This window comes from Mobula birostris, chromosome 18 (genome assembly GCF_030028105.1).
Source record: "Mobula birostris isolate sMobBir1 chromosome 18, sMobBir1.hap1, whole genome shotgun sequence".
Classification (NCBI taxonomy): Eukaryota; Metazoa; Chordata; class Chondrichthyes; order Myliobatiformes; family Myliobatidae; genus Mobula; species Mobula birostris.
This window is the reverse complement of record NC_092387.1, coordinates 42,965,793-42,980,350: the sequence shown is the minus strand read 5'-3', so window position 1 is coordinate 42,980,350 and position 14,558 is coordinate 42,965,793. Positions and strand designations below refer to the sequence as shown.

General features: G+C 45.2%; 1 protein-coding gene across 1 annotated transcript in view; it reads right to left on the bottom strand.

Moving 5' to 3' along the window:
- Positions 1 to 14,558, bottom strand: part of LOC140211882 (glutamate receptor ionotropic, delta-1-like) — a 993,352-nt gene that overhangs the window by 14,188 nt on the left and 964,606 nt on the right. The window lies entirely within an intron of this gene.

The window sequence follows — 14,558 nt, the reverse complement described above, 5'->3', positions numbered from 1 at the left end:
ACGGTTACAAAGAAAGCACAGTACGGGCTGATAATAAGATGCAAGGTAATTTGTGATGTCAAGAGTTCATTTTATGAATGAGGGGACCATCCAGTAGTCTTATAACAGTAGGATAGAAGGTCCTCTTGAGCCTGGTGGTATGTACTTTCAGGCTTTTGTATCTTCTGCCGGATGGGAAGGGGGAGAAGAGAGAATGTGTGGGATGAGTGGGTTCTTCGATTATTCATTTATTTTATTTATTGAGATACAGCGCAGAATAGACTCTTCTAGAACCGCACAGCAACCCCTGATTTAAACCTAGCTAATCCCCAATCTTTATGCATTCATATAGGATTCTTTTTTGGTGATATTTTCAGCTGTTTATAAAAGCTAAAGACCTTTTAATGTTGGCTAAATCCTCTTTTTCCTGAGTCCTCTGTAACTGCTTTGAAAGCTGTTCTGACTCACAGTAAATATGGATTGAATAATGTTTAATAAACTTCCTCTTTGCTATCCCTGAATCCTAACCGTATGCCAATCAAAGCAGAACATTCCACATACGTTTGCTGTTCTTGACGTTTTCAATCAACTCTGTCATTCTTTTGCCTCCCTGTTGCTTGTTATCAGCCGATTACTGTTTCTTGTAGCACCAAAAACAATTGTTCTGCTTTTCAAATAGGTTTTCATTGTATAAGAATGAAGTCAAAGTCCTGACATCAGGTGAGATCGGCTGAAATGGAGGCCAGTGCTCAGTACACACTCTTCAGAAGATTATCTCGATTCCAGCTGACATCAGTGAATATTTAACTGTCAAATACTTCTGTTCCCCAGTTTCATCTGGTCCATTTGAATTGGTAATTCCTTTTCTTATTTTTATGTTTGTATATATTCATTGTGTGTCTACTTGTCGAGGAATTATGAAAGATAAACTGAACTAGTCAGCAATGCACACTAATCTTCCAATTTCTTTGAGGCTAACACCTGAATGAATATTATACAAACTGCACCTGGAGTTGCAGCGAGTGTGGAAAGTGCTGTATAAATTATAATTAATTTATAAGTAATTTATCTGGCTGTACTTCTACTCACAGTGTATAGGCAGAGACTAAGGACTGCAGCACCAGTAGTGAGGATCAAGAAGGTATGATCAAGGGAGGTGGAGGATCACTTACAGGACTGCTTTGAGTCGGTGGACTGGACAATATTTAGGGATTCATCTTCAAGTCTGAATGAACACGCAACCGTTGTCACCCACTTCAATACAACCTGTGAGCGTGAGTGTGGACAGGAATACACTGGATATACTCAAACCAAAGGCCATGGGTGAACCAAGAGATTAGTAATCTGCTGAGGGCCAATCTGGGGCATTCAAGACTGGTGATCCAGAACTATACAGGAAGTCCAGGTATGACCTACAGAAGGCTAGTTTGAGGCAAAAGGACAATTCTAATTGAGGTTAGAGATGAAATCAGATGTACATCAGCTTTGTCAGGGTTTGCCGGCCATTACTTTCTACAAGGCAAAACCTAACATCATGAATGGTTGTGATGCTTCACTCCCAGATAAGCTCGGTGCCTTTATGTGCACTTTGAAAGGGAGAATAAAACTACACCTGCACAAATCTCTGTAGCATCTGGTGATCCTGTGATCTCTGACTTGGAGGCCGATGTCAGAACAGCTTTCAAGAGGTTGAATCCTTTTGAGGCATCAGCTCTAGTGGTGTACCTGGTGGGACTCTAGAACCCAGTGCCAACCAACTGGTGGGAGTGCTCAGGGACATATTGTATTCAATCATTCATTGTTGCAGTTGAAGATTCCTATCTGCTTCAGAAGGATGGCACTCGTGCTGCTGCCCAAGAAGAGCAGGGTCAGCTGTCTCAACAACTATCGCTTAGTGGTGCTCACATCTACTATGATGAAGTGATTTGAGAGGTTGGTCATGGCTAGAATTAATGCCTGTCTAAACAAGGACCACGACCTGCTGCAGTTTGCCTATCGCTACAATAGGTCTTCAGTGGATGCAATCACACTTGCCTTCCACTCGGCCTTGGATCATCTCGACATTAGTAATACCTACGCCAGGCTGCTGTCTATTGACTACAGCTTAGTGTTCAATGTGATCATACCCTCAGTTCTAATGTGACGAAAGAGGGTTACAAAGAGTACACATAGATTAAGATGTTAACTGTCCTGTGCTGGCACCAGTGGGATCAACAGCTGATCTGCCACCTGTCTTCAGGAGAAAGGGAGATAAGGAAGACAATGGAGCAGCATTTGGAAACGTTAATGAGGAGACGGGAGAGTTTAACGGAAGGAGACACGGTCTGAGAGCTGTCAAGATCGGCTCCTTTTTGAACCCTGAACTGTTTGAAGTGTGATGGACAGGCGATACCCCAGCAGGGGGATAAAAAGGGACAAGTTCGCTAAGGCAGGACACACACGACACCACAAGGTAACGAGACCCTGGAAGCGGTGCGCCTCCCACAAGTCGGTGGGAGTTTTTGGAGGGCTGATCGCGGGACCAGGCCATAGACGCACAGGGTGGAAAGGTACGATCGGCAGGAACCTGGTGTGTGTCCGCCCTTGCCTGGGTGCCAGGTTCACTGCAGAGGAACAATCGTATCTGAAATGGAGGGGTCACAGTCGGTGACCTCAGAAGACATTACAAAGGGCTCGCCCGAAAGCTGACTGCGAGGAATATCGAAGGTCTGTGTGGAAGCCGTTTTGAATATTCATTCGCTTTCGCCCTCTCTCTCCTTCCCCCGTCCACCGCCACGGCAGTGATTACTGTGAACTGAACTGAACTTTGCGTCACCTTAAAACTGGTCATTTACCCCTAGACGACGATAGAGCTTGATTGATCCTGTTATCCTAGTTCTGTGTACATGTGTGTTTATCATTGCTGAACTGTTGTATTTATTATCCTTTAGATTAGAGTACTGTGTTGCTTATTTCTTTAATAAAACTTTCTTAGTTCCAGTAATCCAGACTCCAACTGATCCATTTCTGGTTTGGCAACCCAGTTACGGGGTACGTAACACTAATCAACAAGCTTCAAAACCTGGGCAACTGTAGCTCCCTCTACAACTAAATCTTGATTTCCTCACTGGGAAACCACAGTCTGTGTGATCAGAAATAACATCTGCTCCTCAGTGACAATCAATATTGGAGCACATCCAGGATGTGTGTATTGCCCATTGTTCAACTCTCTCTACACTCATGACTGTGTGGATAGGCACAGTTCAAACACTATCTATAAATTTGCCAATGACCCAACTATTGCTAGCAGAATTACAGATGGTGATGAGGAGGCATACAGGAATGAGATAGATCAGCTGGTTGAGTAGTATCACAACAAAAGCCTTTCGCTCAACATCAGTAAGACCAAGGAACTGGTTATGGACTTCAGGAAGGGAAAGTTGAGGCAACACACAACAATCATCATCGAGAAGTCAAAAGTGGAAAGGGTGTGCAGTTTCAGGTGTCAACATCTCTAAGGATCTATCCTGGGCCCAATGTATTGATGCAATTAGAAAGAAGTCATGGCAGCTGCTATACTTCATTAGGAGTTTGGGGAAAATTGGAATGTCACCAAAGACACTCACAAATTACTGCAGAGAGCACCCTAACTGGTTGCATCACTGTCTGGTATGGAAGAGCCACTGCACAGGATTAGAAAATGCTGCAGAAATTTATAAACTCAGCCAGGTCCATCATGAGGTCTAGCGTTCCCAGCATCCACGGTATTGTGGTTAGTGTGACACTATGACAGCTCGGGGTGTCTCAGAGTTCAGAGTTCAATACCTGTGCCGTTCTGTAAGGAGTGTCTGTACGGTCTGCATGTGGAATGTGCAGGTTTTCTCTGGGTCCTCTGGTTTCTTCCCACAGTCCAAAGACATCCCTGGCCGGTTAATTAGTCATTGTAAATTATTCCATGATTAGGTTAGGATAAATCGGGTTTGTTGGTGGTTGCTGGGACGTCATAGCTCAAAGCACTGTATCGCTAAATAAAGTAAATAAATCCAGTGCACCTTCAAAAGGCGTTGCCTCAAAATGGTAGCATCCATCATTGAGGACCCCCATCACCCAGGACAGGCCCTCTTCTCATTGCTACAATCGAGGAGGAAGTACAGGAGCCTGAAGACACACACCCAGTGTTTCAGGAGCAGTTTCTTCGCCTCCGCCATCCAATTTCTGAATGTACAATGTATTTGTTCCTCTCGTTTTGCACTACTTATTTAATTTAATTATTTTTACATGTATTTATTGTAATTTATGGTTTTTATTATGACGTATTGCAATGTACTGCTGCCACAAAACAACAAATTTCACGACATGCCAGTGATATTAAACCTGATTCTGATTCTGAATTCTACCATTGTAATGAAATCCATTATTTCTACTGTGACACCATGATTTCCTGGGCGGTGTAAGTCTAGGGAAGAAAACCTCCGGCCCCACCAGACTCCTGAGAGTAAGATGTGCTTGATCTCCCCCCTTAAACCCCAGTTTGTGTGGATTTGCTCCCCGTTACAAATTAATGCCACAAAATAACAGACAGCACACTGCGTACGATTAAAGGAATTATATTTATGAATCTTAACTAAAGGGTTAATAAAGAATAACATAAAGAAAATGGCCCATTCTAATTAAACAGTCAAATGTGCACAAGTTGGAGCTCATCTTGAACTTCTCCATCACTCACACGCTGGGCCTTCGGTCAATGTGAAAGAACACACCACATTCCGAACACCGCTCGCAATCCATCTCGAACAAACAGGTCTCCCACTGGGTTGTGTGCTGTGACCGGTTCTCCCCAGCATCTTTTCTCTTCACCTCCTCTCGAACAAAAGCTCCAAGCCTAGCCTTATTGTCCCTCACCAGGAAAACCTCCCGCTAATTGGATGGCATACATTCCATCTCATCCCTCATCTTTTGCAATAACCCAAACAGGCTGAAAGCAGAACAGCAGCTCTTACAGAGCTGCTAAATGAAATACCTACAGCATAACAGTAAAGATGTGAACCAGGGCAATCCACTAATATTTGTAAGAGAAAGACACACAGGGGTATCAAGGACATTGCAGGGAATGAACCACAATAAATAACATACCATGATTCTGGACCGAGTGGAATAGCAATTTACTGTGACACAAAGCTTGAAATACACTCCTGGAAGTTTAGTTACCTTGCTTCAGGCATCCTGCAGCTAATGATGGCATCCAAAATAGAGAGTAGGAGGAATCCTAGCCTTAAATATGAGGAAGGACAGCCAAGATGCATTCTTTATCCAGTGCTGGGACCTTTTATGTGTGAAGGAACTTGAAACTTCCACTAGATTGTGATGAGGCAACCAACATTGTGGTGACTACACTTGGAAAACAGGCTGAGGAATCACCTAGCAGCCTGATTATAGAAACAGGAGGTCTTGGTAAGTGACTGAAACATATTGTACCAATCCCTGTTCATTCCTCCAGGCTTGACATCACCACCTGATGATCCAAACTAGAACCTAAGTTAATCCAGTCTAGAGGCTCACTCTCCCACCTGCATAACAACCTAATGAACTCATTCCCTCTTCATCATTACAGTTGGAATCACTTAAAGATTGGATCTGGAAGCCCACAGAAACACCAAAAGAATCCTGATCCTGATCCCCATTGCCCCTGCAATCTATTGCTAATTTGCTCATAGTGGCTTCATTCCTTACTGTTTGTCATTCATTAATTCTCAGTTGGTTCACATTTTCCCTTCCCATCATCCAAACAATGCTTCCAAATGAAGCAGCCATTCAAATGAAGCACTGCTACTAATCTAGAATACTGCATTTGGAGATCACAATGTGGACACAAGAGACTGCTGGAAACTGCAATAAGTCACAAAGAGATGCAGGAAGTCAGCAGCGGAGGCAGCAGTTGTGGTGGCAAAGAGATAGTTGACATTTCAGGTAAAGACTCAGCATGGGGACTGAGAGTGTAAGGGGGAAATAGACCTACAAATAGTTGAGAGGGAGCGGTAAGGTAGGGGCTGGCAGGTGACTAGTGGACCTAGGTGAGTAAGGATCGATGGGCAGATGGAGCCAGGTGGGGAGGTAGTAACAGAGGCTGGTAGTTTGAGACAGCAAAGGGCTGAGATTGTGGAATCTGATAGGAAAAAGTGAGGAGTGAGACCAGATTAGGGAGGAAGGCTGGACAGATGGGAACATATGGGGTAGAGAATAGGATTGGATAGGGGATCAAGTGAGTGAAGCTGATGGAACCGAATGGGTGGAGGAGAAAGAAAATGGGTAGCAAAGGGTTAGAGGTGGCAGTTTGGGAAGAAAGGAGCAATAAGAGGACCTGGGAGGATTGGATGGAGGGAAGGGAACAGAAGGGCTTGGGTTTGTTGAAAATGGAGAATTCATTGGGTTGTAGACTGCCAAGGTGCCATGTGAAGCTTTGTTCTTTTAGTTTGTGTCCGGCTTTTCCCTGGAAGTGGAGGAAACTGTGGAAAATGGTGTGATATTGGGGAAGGGAGCTGCCAGGAGATCGGGATGATGATTGCTATGTTTTGTAACTCCAAAAGCTAATTGAAGGAAAATCATGGGAGCCCAGAATACTTGTGTACACTTAGTTTCTCTTTTAGTGAGCTGTTCAGATATGTTGTGATGGTGTAATATGTCTGCCATTCACGTATTTTTTACGCACACACTCAATATATATACTTACTGAGAAACAGATGCCCCCCGCTTTTCGAACGTTCGCTTTATGAAACCTCGCTGTTACGAAAGACCTACATTAGTTCCCTGTTTTCGCTAACAGATGTTTTCACTGTTACGAAAAAAGTAGCGCGTGAAAAAAAAAGTGTGCGATAAAAGGCAGCGCGCGATAAAAAAGCAGTGCACGCCCCGAGCAGCCGCTCTCCCCCGGATACGAAACGGCATTCACACCAGCATTACTTAAACACGTGCCTGTGAGCAGCCGTTAGCAAGATGAGTTCTAAGGTATCGGAAAAGCCTAAAAGAGCTCGTAAGGGTGTTACACTTAGCGTAAAATTAGACGTAATTAAGCGTTTCAATCGTGGTGAACGAAGTAAGGACAAAGTGAGTTTGGCTTGTGGAAGTTGATGAAGATGATGTTGAAGAGGTTTTGGCATCTCATGACCAAGAACTGATAAATGAAGAGCTGATGCAATTGGAAGAGGAAAGGATAACAATCAAAACTGAATGCAGTAGCGAATGGACCGAAAGCGAAGTCGTCCAGGAACTGAACGTGAAGCAACTGCATGAGATTTTCGCTGCAATGATAAAGTACGACTTTAATTTTGAAAGGGTACGTCAGTTTAGGGCATACTTGCAAGATGGTTTACAAAGAACTGTGTGATAGAAAAATGCGCGAGGCTAGCAGTCAAGCATACTGTTGTTTTTCAAGCCTTCCACATCAGCCACAGCTGACGACGAACCTCGACCTTCAACATCGAGGCAGGCAGACATAGAAGAAGATGACCTGCCTGCCCTGATCGACGATGAGATGACACCCCCATGTCCCACCATCTCAGTGGTCCGAACCTCCGGGCCGCAGACAGATACCGATTCGCGGAGAATGCAGCGGTAGCCAGGAGGCACCCCGCATGTGCGTTAAGAAAAAAGCCGAACTAAACAAGCTAATTAATTAGGTGCCGCCTGGCACGTAAATGTTGGCCCAGGTCAGAGGTGATTGCCGATTGCGTCGCCTCTGATCTGGGCCAACATTTACACGCCGGACGGCACCTAATTAATTAACTTGTTTATTTTGGCTTTTTCTTAAAGATGTGCTGGATGCGTCCCGGCCACTGCTGCACCCCTGTATGCTTTGCGAATCAGTATCGGTTCGCTGCCCAGAGGGTGGGGGCCACTGCACCACCCCAACCTAACACACCATCATCACTGTGCTGGGCGCTGTCTTCCCGATTCTCGTAAGTGATACTACACTGTACATACATTATTTCTACTTTATATAGGCTGTGTATTTTTATGTGTTATTTGGTATGATTTGGCAGCTTCATAGCTTAAAGGTTATTGGAGAGCACTTGCGTGAGATTTTCTGTCGACAGCGCTTGTGCCGTGTTTCTGCCAAGAGCGCTTGCGTGAGATTTTCGCTATGGAGAACAGTGCAGGCAATTGTTGTAGAGTAGTATTTCTAATTTATATAGGCTGTGTATTTATCATATCATTCCTGCTTTTACTATATGTTACTGTTACTTTAGGTTTTAATGTGTTATTTGGCATGATTTGGTAGGTTATTTTTGGGTCTGCGAACGCTCACAAATTTTTTCCATATAAATAAATGGTAATTGCTTCTTCGCTTTACGACATTCCGGCTTATGAACCGTTTCATAGGAACGTTCTACCTTCGGATGGCGGGGGAAACCTGTACAGCGCAGAATAGGCCCTCCTGGATGTTCGAGCCACGCTGCCCAGTAAACACTGATTTAACCCTAAGCTAATCACGAGACAATTTACAATGACCAACTAACCTACCAACCAGTATGTCTTTGGAATGTGGGTGGAAACTGGAGCACCCAGTCACGGGGAGAACGTGCAAACTCCTTACAGACAGTGGCAGGAATTGAACCTGGGTCACTGGTACTGTTAGGCATTGTGGTAACCATTACACTACCATGCTGTCTAAAGAATTAAAACTCAAAATGAATTATTTAAACAAAGAACGCCTAATCAAACAATATATTTACAGTATTGCTTAAATATTACTGAAATATTAAATACACTGCAGTTGTGGACAGACTGCTTGTGTTCAGCAAAGCATTCATGGTGTGTTCTACACATTCAGAGAAACCACACTCGCTCTGAGTGCAGCATGGAACCTGGTTGTCCCATTCTGCCCTTTCTGTCTGCAGCCTTGAGCACTGTCACGGTGTGGCCCACTGCAAGCCCGAGAGCCAACACCTCATCTTCCATGTAAGCACATTGCAGCCTCCTGGGAACTGTATCAAATTCTTCAATTTTAGTTAACTCATTCTGACTATATCAGAAGAGGCTGCACTCAGCAGCCACTTGTGCATCTGCTCGTTAAAGCAAATATCTAATCAGTTAATCATGTGGCAGCAATTCAATGCACACAAACATGCAGACATGGTCACGAGGTTCAGTTGTTGTTCAGACCAAACATTAGAATAGGGAAGAAATGTGATCTAAGTGATTTTGATTGTGGAATGTTTACTTGTACCAGAGAGGGTAGTTTGAGTATCTCAGAAACTGTTGCTCTCTTGGCGTTTTCATGCACAATAGTCTCTAGAGTTTACAGAGAATGGTGTGTACAACAAAAATAAACATACTGTGAGTGGCACTTTCTGGGCAAAAATTCCCTGTTAATGAGAGAGGTCACAGGAGAATAGCCAGACTGCTTCAAGCTGACAGGAAGGCAACAGTAACTCAAGTAATCACGCATTTCATCAGAGATTTGGCTGAGAACATCTTTGAATGCAAATCACATTGAACCTTGAAGTGATTGGGCAGCAGAAGACCACGGACATGTATTTTTGTCTGTCATCCTGTCTGTTCGGTCTTTCTTCTTCTTATGGTCTGGCCTGGTGAACATGTCCCACAACCTCACCCATTCCCATTCTGACATGTCTATCCACGGCCTCCTCTACTGTAAAGATGAAGCCACACTCAGGTTGGAGGAACAACACCTTATATTCCGCCTGGGTAGCCTCCAACCTGATGGCATGAACATCAACTTCTCTAACTTCCGCTAATGCCCCACCTCCCCCTTGTACCCCATCTGTTACTTATTTTTATACACACATTTTTTCTCTCACTCTCCTTTTTCTCCTTCTGTTCCTCTGAATATACCCCTTGCCCATCCTCTGGGTCCCCCCCGCCCGCTTCTTGTCTTTCTTCCCAGACCTCCTGTCCCATGATCCTCGCGTATCCCTTTTGCCCATCACCTGTCCAGCTCTTGGCTCCATCCCTCCTCCTCCTGTCTTCTCCTATCATTTTGGATCTCCCCCTCCTCCTCCAACTTTCAAATCTCTTACTCACTCTTCCTTCAGTTAGTCCTGACGAAGGGTCTCGGCCTGAAACGTCGACTGTACCTCTTCCTAGAGATGCTGCCTGGCCTGCTGCGTTCACCAGCAACTTTTATGTGTGTTGCCACAACCTCACCATCAGCTTCACATTAGACAAGCAAATTCAGTGCAGGAAAATGTTCCCTTAAACCATCTGGATTCAGACTAGCAGAAATAGTCCCTTTACTCTACACCTGCCACATTCTCTCCAACTGAAAACTAACCTGTATTTCTCTTGAGTTAGTCCTGACGAAGGATCTCAGCCCGAAACGTCGACTGTAGCTCTTCCTAGAGATGCTGCCTGGCCTGCTGCGTTCACCAGCAACTTTGATGTGGGTGGCTTGAATTTCCAGCATCTGCAGATTTCCTCGTGTTTGCTGTATTTCTCTTTACCAGTTTTTGTGAAGGACCCCTAAACTGATGCCGCTTGATCTGCTATGTGTTTCCGGCCATTTCTGGAGACACAAGGCACCGCAGAAGGGACCTTATCTTGAGATGTCAATAGTTTCCTTCCCTTCATAGATTCCGATTGACCTGTTCAATTCTTCTATGGAACATAGAATAGTACTGCACAGTACAGGACCATTGATCCACAATATCATACTGACCTTATAACCTGCTCCAAGCTGAATCTAACCCTTCCCTCCCACATAACCTACCATTTTTCTTTCATCCATGTGTCTATCTAAAAATCTTTCCATGAGGTAATTTGTCAATTCAGCATCTTCTGTTTAGTAGCCTATTTCTTTCATGAATGCCCCATTGATTCACATTCTGTTCCTTCACTCCCAATGTCCTGCAGTCTACTGGCTAATTCCCCATTACCACACAGACTAGCATTCACTCCTGTTGTAATGTGAGCATTATTAAAAGTAAGTTAATACTAATTAGGATAATGGGGGGGTTTTATTTCCATTCTTTTTACTTCCGGTGTGCTTTGTATATAGTGTTCCTGCCATGCCGTACGGGTTGTAAAAGCCTCTGTATATTCATAACGGTTTTGACGTTCGAGATAAAGTTGTTTTCTTTGGGCATGACGTTGTCGAGTGTGCTTTTTTCAAAGTAGAAGTTACCACATATTTTTGGCGACGAGGTGAACTGGTTTTGTGGACATGTCGACTCGTTTCGAACGGGAGCAGCAGCGCTGATAAGGGGCCTCACGTTCAGAAGGCTCTGTTTGGGACTATTATTGATTTTGTAGAGGTAATGGAGGACTGGCCAGAGTATGAGGAAAGATTGGGACACTTTTTCTGTGCTAATGGAACTACTGAGGAGGCTAAGAACCGTTCTATTCTCCTGAGTGTGTGTGGGGCAAAGAGTTACAAGCTAATAAGGAATTTAGCATTCCATATGACGAACTGGTCAAGCTCGTGGGAAACCACTACAATCCGAAACCTTTTGTGATAGTCCAACAGCCGTTTCAGGAAGCCAGGTCAGTCTGTGGCCAATTTTGTGGCCGAACTTCGGCAGCTGCCGGAGCATTGTAATTTCAGAGCGGTGTTGGATGACACACTCCGTGATCGATTGGTATGCAGCATTAATAATGACGACATACAACACCGCCTGTTAGGGAAAACCCCACCGTTGACCTTCAAGAAAGCCTTAGAGATTGCCCAAGGCATGGAGATGGCTGCTAATAATGACAAGGATATCCAGAAAGGACATGGGGGGTCGCAGTTGGCAGCAGCGCACCAAGTTAGGAGGGAGACTGGTAAACAGGCAAAGCGGGTGGAACGTTTCCAGTGTGGAGGGACGCACTATGCAAATGATTGCAAATTCAAAGACACTGCCTGCCATGCTTGTAGCAAAAAGGGACATTTAGCTAAAAAGTGCAGAAGTTCAAAGGGTAAGATTAAGCCTGGGCAGGGGAAAGCTGAACAGGCTTAGGCAGCCACACACCATCTAGAAGAAGCAGATGAAGAGGCAGTGTGTGCCTACAACATGTTTGGAGTGGAAGCAGATGAGGAACCACCTGATCCATATTATGCCACAGTCACTGTCAGGGAAAAGGACATTAAGTTCGAGATTGATTTGGGGGCTACTGCATCAGTCATTAGTGAGGAGACCTACAGGAGGACATGGGGGTCCAACCTGCCTCCCATTAGACCGTCAAAGCTCAAACTTAGGACCTATACGGGACAGCCCATACCTCATTTAGGGGTGTTACATGTGGACATTTCAGCTAGGGGTCAGAAGGCTGAAGCCAGGTTAGTGCTAGCTAAGGGCAGTGGGCCCAGTCTTTTGGGTCGCATTGGCCTTGGAAAATCCGGCTAAACTGGCATGAAATTAAGTATGCACACACGACAGAGGACATTCTGCAGCTGTACAGTGACGTTTTCAGAGACGAGCTGGGCACACTGAAGGGCGTGACGGTGAAACTCCATGTCAACTCTAAGGCTACACCACATTTTTTCAAGCCCAGGTTGGTGCCCTATGCCATGAAAGGCAAAGTTGAGGAGGAGCTGGAACGTTTACAGAGGCTGGGCATTATTGAGCCTGTCCAGTTTTCAAGGTGGGCGGTTCCCATTGTTCCAGTTTTGAAGGCAGACAAAATGGTGAGGATGTGCGGGGATTGTAAGTTTATGGTAAATCAGGTCTCTATGCTGGAGGAGTACCCATTGCCACGGGTGGATGACCTGTTTGCGACCCTGTCAGGGGGTAAGCTGTTCACAAAAGTGGACATGCCTACCAACAATTGCTGCTCGACGAGGATTCAAAGGAGTATATAACCATATAACAATTATAGCACGGAAACCGGCCATCTCAGCCCTTCTAGTCCATGCCAAACTCTTACTCTCACCTAGTCCCACCGACCTGCACTCAGCCCATAATCCATCACAATTAATATGCACAAGGGATTATTCAAGTACAATAGCCTAATGTTTGGAGTGTCGTCCAGCCCTGCTGTTTTCCAAAGGACAATGGACACTTTGCTGCAGGGCATTCCGCACGTAGCAGTGTACCTTGATGATATTTTGATCACGGGGGCTATGGAGATGGAGCATCTGGCTAATTTAGAACGGGTACTGAAGAGGCTCTCAGATGCAGGGCTGTGGTTGAAATGCGGAAAATGTGTGTTCCTGGCATCAAGTGTGACTTCCCTGGGACACAGGATCACAGCTAATGGGCTTTGCCCTGTGGAGGACAAAGTGAAAGCTATTAAGGAGGCCCCAAGACCCAAGATCATCACGGAACTCAGATCATTTGTAGGCATGGTGAATTATTATGGCAAATTTCTTCCTGACCTCCCAAGGGTTTTGACCTCGCTGTATAAGCTGCTTCACAATGACACTAAGTGGCAGTGGAGTGAAGAGCAGGAGAAAGCTTTCAAGGAAGTGAAAGAACTCCTCCACTCAGCGAAGCTGCTTGTTCACTGTGGCCCAGACAAGGAGATCACCCTTGCATGCAATGCCTCGCCCTGTGGAGTCAAGGCAGTTCTCTCAACTGTAATGGAGGACCGTTCAGAGAAGCCTATTGGTTTTGCTTCACATACCCTGACTGCTGCTGAGAAGGAATATTGACAGCTAGACAAAGAAGGTCTGGCCATTGTTTTTGTGGTCAAACGCTTTCAACAATACCTTTATGGATGCGTATTTACAATTTATATGGACCATAAACCACTGATGAGCCTGTTCAGTGAGATTAGATGCATCCCACCGCTAGCCTCAGCCAGGATACAGCATTGGGCTCTTACATTGTCAGCCTACCAGTATACTATAGTGTACAGAGCGGGTGGGGATAATGCAAACGCCAATGCACTGAGTCGACTACCTTTACCTGAGACACCTGATGCTACATATGTGCCTCCAGAGACTGTGTTTTCATTGGAGAGGCTGTCAGAGACACCTGTAAAGGTGACTCAGATCAAGCAGTGGATGGAGATGGACCCAGTCCTGTCCCAAGTCAAGATTTTTCTTTTACAAGGTTCACCCAGAGTCGTGGAAGGAGAGGAACTGAGGCCTTATGCCAAACGCAAGACAGAACTCAGTCTGCAGGATGGCTGCATTTTCTTGGGGGCGAGGGGCATCTTGCCTCCCCCTGGCCGTCTACAGATTGTGGAGGAAATTCATGAGACTCACCCAGGAGTGTATCGAATGAAAAGCCTTGCAAGATTCTATGTCTGGTGGCCAAGAATGGAGCACGATCTGGAGAACAAGGTAAAATCATGCACGCAATGTCAGACTACGACTGCCTGCACTCCAACAGAGATGCTGATGGGGTGTAGGCCCAAGTCAAGATTGGACCTGCTGCGCCCGGACACGAAGCCAAAAGTGGAGAGAAAGCAGGAAAGGCAGGAGGGACATGATCAACATGCGTGAGAGAGACAGTTAAAACCCGATGACAATGTCTATGTGAGAAACAATCAGCAATGGCTGCCTGGGGTTATTCTTAAGCAGAGTGGTCCCGTCTCCTATGTTGTTAAGCTGACTGATGGGCGTGTTTTCCGCAGACATCAGGACCATGTGCGCCTGCGTCATGATATCGGCTCAGAGGCAGACATTGCCATACAGTTTCCATTTGTGAGGCAGACTA